Genomic DNA, 7,240 nt, shown 5'->3' on the forward strand with positions numbered 1-7,240 from the left:
ATCATGAGGGACCCCTGCCACCCCAGTAACGGACTGTTCCAGATGCTATGGTCAGGTAAACGCCTCCGCTGTCACGCTGTGAAAACGGAGAGAATGAGACGGAGTTTCTTCCCACAGGCCATCAGGACTGTCAACTTTTATAACTCCAGAGGCTACATTTTTGTCTACACTATAGTAACTTATTAACTTTATTTATATGCTGTAACTGTAATTCTTTTTTGTGCACAATCCGCAGGCATTGCCACTTTCATTTCACTGCACATCGTGTATGTGTATGTGACAATAAACTTGACTTGACTGTAAAGCAAGTCACACCACTGCCACGACAGTGGAACCTTGCTTCGATTTTAAATGCTACTCTATATTTACACAGCCTCTGAGATAAGTCAGGGTAGCCAGAATCAATAGCGGATGTTCTGCACCAAAGTACATATGCAAGTCATCTCTTTACTTAGCAGCAGGTTATATGAAACCCTCACTGACATAATGATGCATGGGCAGTCAATAGTAAATCTACCCCAACACACTAGGTGAAAGGGGACCTATAACTTTCCCCTGTTCTCACATTGGATTTGAGCTGCTGATATGTTCCCTTCAAGCTGTTTTATTCCTTGATGTAAATTTCATTAGAGTATTCGATGAGAAAAAAAATCTTGTGTTATTAACATCAATATTTCCAACTTTATTTACAGAGCTAAAATCATTTAACTATTCTAATCTCAATTTATTCATGTATACTCAAAGAACAGAAAGGCAGCAGATGACCCAGTTACTTGTTCCCAGTGTGAAACTACTAATTTTATTTAAATTGATTCTGTACTTACAAAAAAAAAACAATAAATGAAAAATGAAAAGCATTACTGGTAAATCTCTGAGGAGCCTCCGACTTTCTGAAAATGAGAATTATTATTTCGTTTTTTAATTTACACACTCAACACCAAATCTCAATGAAAATTACATTTAAACACATTGTTGCTGAATGACCTTGAAGTGGCCATTAAGGTACAAACTCCACACAGACAACTTGGAAAGTTCAAATTCATATGAATTGTTGAAGCTTTGGGGGAGCATTAGATCATAAGGCCATTAGTGATAGGAGCAGAATTAGACCATTCGGCCCATCAAGTCTACCCCCCCCCATTCAATCATGACTGATTTATCTCTCCCTCCTAACCCCATTCTCCTCCCTTCTCCCCATACCCCCTGACGCCTGTACTAATTAAGAATCTGTACATCTCTGCCTTAAAAATATCCATTGACTTGGCCTCCACAGCCTTCTGAGGCAAAGAATTCCACAGATTCACCACCCTCTGACCAAAGAAAATCCTCCTCATCTCCTTCCTAAATTCTTTTAATTCTGAAGTTATGACCTCTAGTTCTAGACTCTCCCACTAGTGGAAACATCTTCTCCACATCTACTCTATCCAAGCCTTTCACTATTCGGTACGTTTCAATAAGGTACCCCTCATTCTTCTAAACTCCAGTGAGTACAGGCCCAGTGCTGTCAACCCACTCATACCTAGGATCATTCTTGTAAACTTCCTCTGGACCCTCTCCAGAGCCAGCACGTCCTTCCTCAGACATGGTGCCTAACATTGCTCACAATACTACCAGCTGTTCCCCCAGCTGTGCCAGTGCTATGTGTATAATGGCAGTGACTTCAGTAAGTAATGAGTGTAATGCCACATCATGAGAAATCACAATGAAGCTTTAAAATGTTCCAGGGGCACATTGTGCAACTGGTTATTTAAGGACATGGCTCTTCCTCCACAAACTTCCATTCACAGCTTAATAGACATACTTACCCAAGCATGGTTATAAATGCAAAATATTTAAGCTCGATATGCTGGTGACATTTCTCCACTTTCTCCACATTTTTCCATTTGATAGCAATGTTGTATTGTGTGCTTGAAACCAGTGATCCACAACGAGTTATGTGCAGTTGCGCCATGAAATGCTGATTCTTAGAAAATTAGAATGTTATGGCGAGTCCGAAACTTGCTAGTTGTAGACGAAGTTTATTGCAGCCGCAATACACGAATACAGAGTCAAAACAACAAGTTACAGGACAACCAATATAAACTTACTGTCTTCCTTGAAGACTTCGCCGAACTGGCTAAATCGGGCGCCAAACGCGCACCTGACATCGCTGGCCAATCAGCGATGTCGTTCCCTGGACCAATCCCCACGGTTGCGCTCCCACGTGACCTCGCTGGCCAATCCGAGGGTTCGACGACCTGGACCATTCTCTATGGTCGCTACATGACCCCCCCCAGAACCCGAGGTGCGGAACCTAGCAGGGAGCCGGATTTCGCGACCATAACGAGTACGGAGAGGGACAGCCTGAACCACAGGAGCCGGAGGTTCCGGACTTGGTGGAACAGCCGGCACGGGAGGTTCTGGAGGAACTACCGGCACAGGGGGTCCTAGAGGAACTGCCGAAACGGGGGGTCCTAGGGGAACTGCCGAAACGGGGGGTCCTGGAGGAACTGTCGGAACGGGGGTTTGTGGACTGGGCGGAACTAACGGAGGTCGGCCTCTTCTAGGGGTTTGACCGACCAGGACTGGTTGATCCGGGTCCAAATGGGCAGGTTTGAGCCGGGACACCGAGACGAGTTCACTCTTGCCGCCCATGTCTAAGGTGAAAGTAGCCGTTCCCTTACGTAAAACCCGGAACGGCCCTTGATAGACTCTCTGCAACGGGGCGCGATGGGCATCTTTACGCAAAAAAACAAACTCACAGTCCTTCAGGGAAGACGGTTCCTGTACCATAGGACACCCATGACGTGAAGTTGGTACTGGAGCCAGGGAGCCCACCCGTTCCCGGAGAGATGCTAACGCTGCTGGGACTGTAGGGAGCAGGGCTGAAGGGTCCGGAAAAAGATCTCCGGGTACTCGAAGGGTCGAGCCATATACCAGCTCTGCGGACGATGCACCGAGATCTGGCTTAGGAGCAGTCCGGATGCCCAAAAGAACCCAAGGGAGTTGGTCTACCCAGTCCGGGCCTTCAAGCCTTGCACTGAGGGACGCCTTAAGTTGGCGGTGGAACCTTTCTACGAGTCCATTTGCCTGGGGGTGATATGCAGTTGTGGGTTGTAATTTGGACCCGTACAGTTCCGCCAGCGCGGCCCAGAGGGACGAAGTGAACTGTGGCCCTCTGTCAGTTGTAATAACTGCCGGGACCCCGAAACGAGCTACCCAATGAAGGGCCAAAGCCCTAGCACAAGACGCGGACGAAATATCAAACAATGGGAAAGCCTCTGGCCACCGGGTGAACCGATCCACCACCGTGAGGAGGTGGGTGTAGCCCCGGGAGGAAGGCAAAGGCCCGACCAAATCCACGTGGATGTGGAAAAAACGAAAAGCCGGGACTTCGAAATCCTGTACGGGGGGCTGGACGTGGCGCTGGACTTTAGCGGTCTGACAGGGCACGCAGGAACGTGCCCACCCCGCTACCTGTTTCCGCAGGCCATGCCAGACAAACCTCGCTGCCACCAAGGCAGAGGTGGAGCGGATGGACGGGTGCGCCAGCCCATGAATGGCATCGAAAACCCGGCGCTGAAGGGAGGGCGGTACTACCGGCCTGGGGCGAGGAAGAGAAACATCGCACCAGACTTTCGTGCCCTCCGACCCACAAGCTACCTGGGCCAACTTCAATCCCGAAGTGGTGGACTGGTACGTCGAAACGGTATCCGCCAGGAGCTGTGCCTCCGCGAGCTCCTGGGGATCCACCTCGCAGTCCACCGCCGAAATAGGGGGAAAAGCAGGTCTAGACAGGGCGTCAGCAACGGCATTCAGCTTACCCGCGATATGACGGACATCTGTGGTAAATTCGGAGATAGCAGTCAGGTGCCGCTGCTGGCGGGCCGACCATGGGTCAGACAATTTCAAAAAAGCAAATGTTAATGGCTTGTGGTCCGTAAATGCCACAAATGGGCGGCCCTCGAGGAAATACCTGAAATGACGGACAGCTAAATGGAGAGCTAGAAGCTCTCGGTCAAATGCGCTATATTTCAGCTCGGCCGAATTTAGTTGCCGGCTGAAAAACGCTAAAGGCTGCCAACGGCCACCAACCTGCTGCTCCAGAACCCCACCCACCGCCACGTCAGAGGCGTCAACCGTCAGGGCCGTGGGGGCGGAGGGGCTCGGATGGACCAACATGGTGGCGTCTGCCAAGGCTGCCTTAGCTGCCGTAAAAGCCGACTCTGCGGTCGGGGACCACAACAACTCTACCGGATTACCTGCAAGGCATTGGAAAAGCGGGCGCAGGACTCGCGCCGCTGCCGGAACGAATCTATGGTAGAAATTAACCATGCCTACGAACTCCTGCAGCCCTTTTACTGTGGTGGGCCTGGGGAAAGCCCGGATAGCCTCCACCTTCTCTGGCAAAGGGACAGCGCCGGCAGGGGTAATTCTGTGTCCTAGAAAATCGAGAGCAGGCAGGCCGAATTGACATTTGGAGGGTTGAATAATGAGCCCGTGGTCTTGGAGCCGCTGGAACACGGTCCGCAAATGGGCCTGGTGTTCTTGCACTGAGGGGCTGGCTACCAGGATGTCGTCTAAATAAATAAACACAACGGGTAAACCCCTACCCACGCGGTCCATCAGTCGCTGGAAAGCCTGTGCCGCGTTCTTTAAACCGAAAGGCATACGCAACCATTCAAACAACCCGAACGGAGTAATAGTTGCAGTTTTTTGTATGTCCTCCGGTCGCACCGGAATCTGATGGTATCCTCGCACCAAATCGATTTTGGAAAACACCACCGCTCCTTCCAGTCCAGATGAAAAGTCCTGTAGGTGCGGTATGGGGTAGCGATCAGCCGTGGTGACAGCATTGAGACGCCGATAATCGCCACATGGCCTCCACCCCCCAGATGCCTTGGAGACCATGTGTAACGGCGAGGCCCACGGGCTGTCAGACTGACGAACAATTCCCATTTCCTCCATCTTCCTGAACTCCGCCCGTGCCACCACCAGTTTGTCTGGCGGTAGTCTCCTGGCCCGAGCGAAAACGGGAGGGCCTTCGGTGCGGATGTGATGGACCACACCGTGCTTAGCTGAAGGTGCGTCAAAACGTTGGACGAGCAGCTCTGGGAACTCTGCCAGAATCGCAGCATACGAGTCGGGGGCCGCGACGACGGCCTGGACAGTAGGGCTGGGCGAGGAGGCGATTGCCGGAGCGACGTGCTCGTCTTCAGCAGCAGTTCGGAGGTCGTTACCGCGGACATCAGGAACCAGTGAAAAAGCCCAGAGAAAATCTGCGCCCAGGATCGCTTGTTTGACGTCGGCTATGATGAATGGCCATTCGTACGTGCGGAGGCCTAACACAAGGGACATCTTCCGTGTACCGAAAGTGCGAATTGGGCTGCCATTAACCGCGATGAGGGTGGGACCTGTCTTACCCGATCTGGTTTCGAGGTCGGTCGGCGGCACTATGCTGACGATGGCTCCCGTGTCTACCAAAAATTCTGTGTCCGTGAATCGATCATGGACATAGAGGCGCCGGTTCTGGCCGATCGTAACTGCCCCTATGTACGATCGGCCGAGGCATTTCCCGCGAAGGTACAAGGCAAACGACAGTTGCGGGATTCGTTACCCCATCGTAGGTGATAATAGCACCAGCCGCGCTTGTGCGGATCTTTTTGGCGGGCTTTCGGAGAATTGGCGGGAGACGTGGCGCCATCTTGCCATCGCTGTGGCGTGGTCACCGATGTCGAGACTTTGTTGATTGAATCACTTGCCTTGTTTTTTCCCGCTATGAGCGCGTCCGCTTTCGCTGCATATGCTTCGGGGTCCTTAAAAGAACAATCCGTAAGCAGCAGTCGGACATCCTCGGGAAGTTTCTCGCGGAATGCCTGTTTAAACATCGGGCAATCCGTATGCTCACCGGCTAGCACCATCATTTCGGCCATGCGGACGGAAGGCAGTTGGTCTCCAAGCTCCGGTAGGTGCAGAAGTTTTGCCGCACCACCATGCTTATTTAACCCGAAGGTTCGCAGTAATGCCTTCTTCATGGTTACATACTTGTCTTCCGCAGGTGAATTTATGATAAACCGCATCACGCGCTTGGTTGTGTCCGGCGATAGAGCGCTGACGAGGTAGAAGTACTTCGTGGAATCATCCGACACCTTCTTTATGTGGAATTGGGCCTCGGCGTGGATAAACCAAGCTTGCGGTGCGTACGTCCAAAATAACGGAAGATGAACGTCTGCCGCGCTTGACTCCGGTGTGCCCTGCTCGGTCATCGTCAACGAGGCGTCGGGTTCCTGCTCAGTTGGTGATCGTCCAGATCACGTTCGGGGTCACCAATATGGCGAGTCCGAAACTTGCTAGTTGTAGACGAAGTTTATTGCAGCCGCAATACACGAATACAGAGTCAAAACAACAAGTTACAGGACAACCAATATAAACTTACTGTCTTCCTTGAAGACTTCGCCGAACTGGCTAAATCGGGCGCCAAACGCGCACCTGACATCGCTGGCCAATCAGCGATGTCGTTCCCTGGACCAATCCCCACGGTCGCGCTCCCACGTGACCTCGCTGGCCAATCCGAGGGTTCGACGACCTGGACCATTCTCTATGGTCGCTACAATGTGCTCTTTGAACGTAGTTTAGTTTAGAGATACAGCGCGGAAACAACCCCTTCGGCCCTCTGCGTCTGCACCGACCAGCAATCCCCGCATATTAACACTATACGACCCACACTAGGGACAATTTTTACATTTACCAAGCCGATTTACTTACACACCTGTACGTCTTTGGAGGGTGGGAGGAAACATGCGGCCATGGGGAGAACGTACAAACACCGTATAGACAGCACCCGTAGTCGGGATCGAACCCGGGTCTCCAGCGCTGCAAGCGCTGTAAGGCAGCAACTCTACCGCTGCACCCCCCCACTACCACAAATTTTGCAGTCTAGTATCCCGCATTTGGGGACATTGCAGGTATCAGCACACCTGAAGTGCAATGGGATAGCCCCATCCCAGGAGATCGGCCATCATGACCACTGATTCTCCCCATGCCAGGTAAGTATGTGAGTTGAAGGCCCCACCATCCTAGTGCAGACTACTGCAACAATGACATTCTCCATGCATTCCAGGTTTCTTTAGAAACGGACGATGCCTATAAAGCTAGACCACGGGAGATCACACAGCCATAATAAAATGGATCAAAATCATACACTGTAGCTGCATCAGTAACCACCACCACCGCTTTCAAAAGGCTGTGGATGCATGTATTA

At 51.4% G+C, this 7,240-nt stretch overlaps 1 non-coding gene across 1 annotated transcript; it reads right to left on the reverse strand.

The window, feature by feature from the left end:
* Positions 1 to 6,863: 6,863 nt before the first annotated feature.
* LOC144608842 (U1 spliceosomal RNA) lies at positions 6,864 to 7,033 on the reverse strand. The gene has a single exon (XR_013549241.1). It is a non-coding gene; the product is annotated as a U1 spliceosomal RNA (small nuclear RNA).
* Between the last annotated feature and the right edge of the window lie 207 nt (positions 7,034 to 7,240).

Source organism: Rhinoraja longicauda, chromosome 32 (assembly GCF_053455715.1).
Source record: "Rhinoraja longicauda isolate Sanriku21f chromosome 32, sRhiLon1.1, whole genome shotgun sequence".
In the NCBI taxonomy this organism is placed as follows: Eukaryota; Metazoa; Chordata; class Chondrichthyes; order Rajiformes; family Arhynchobatidae; genus Rhinoraja; species Rhinoraja longicauda.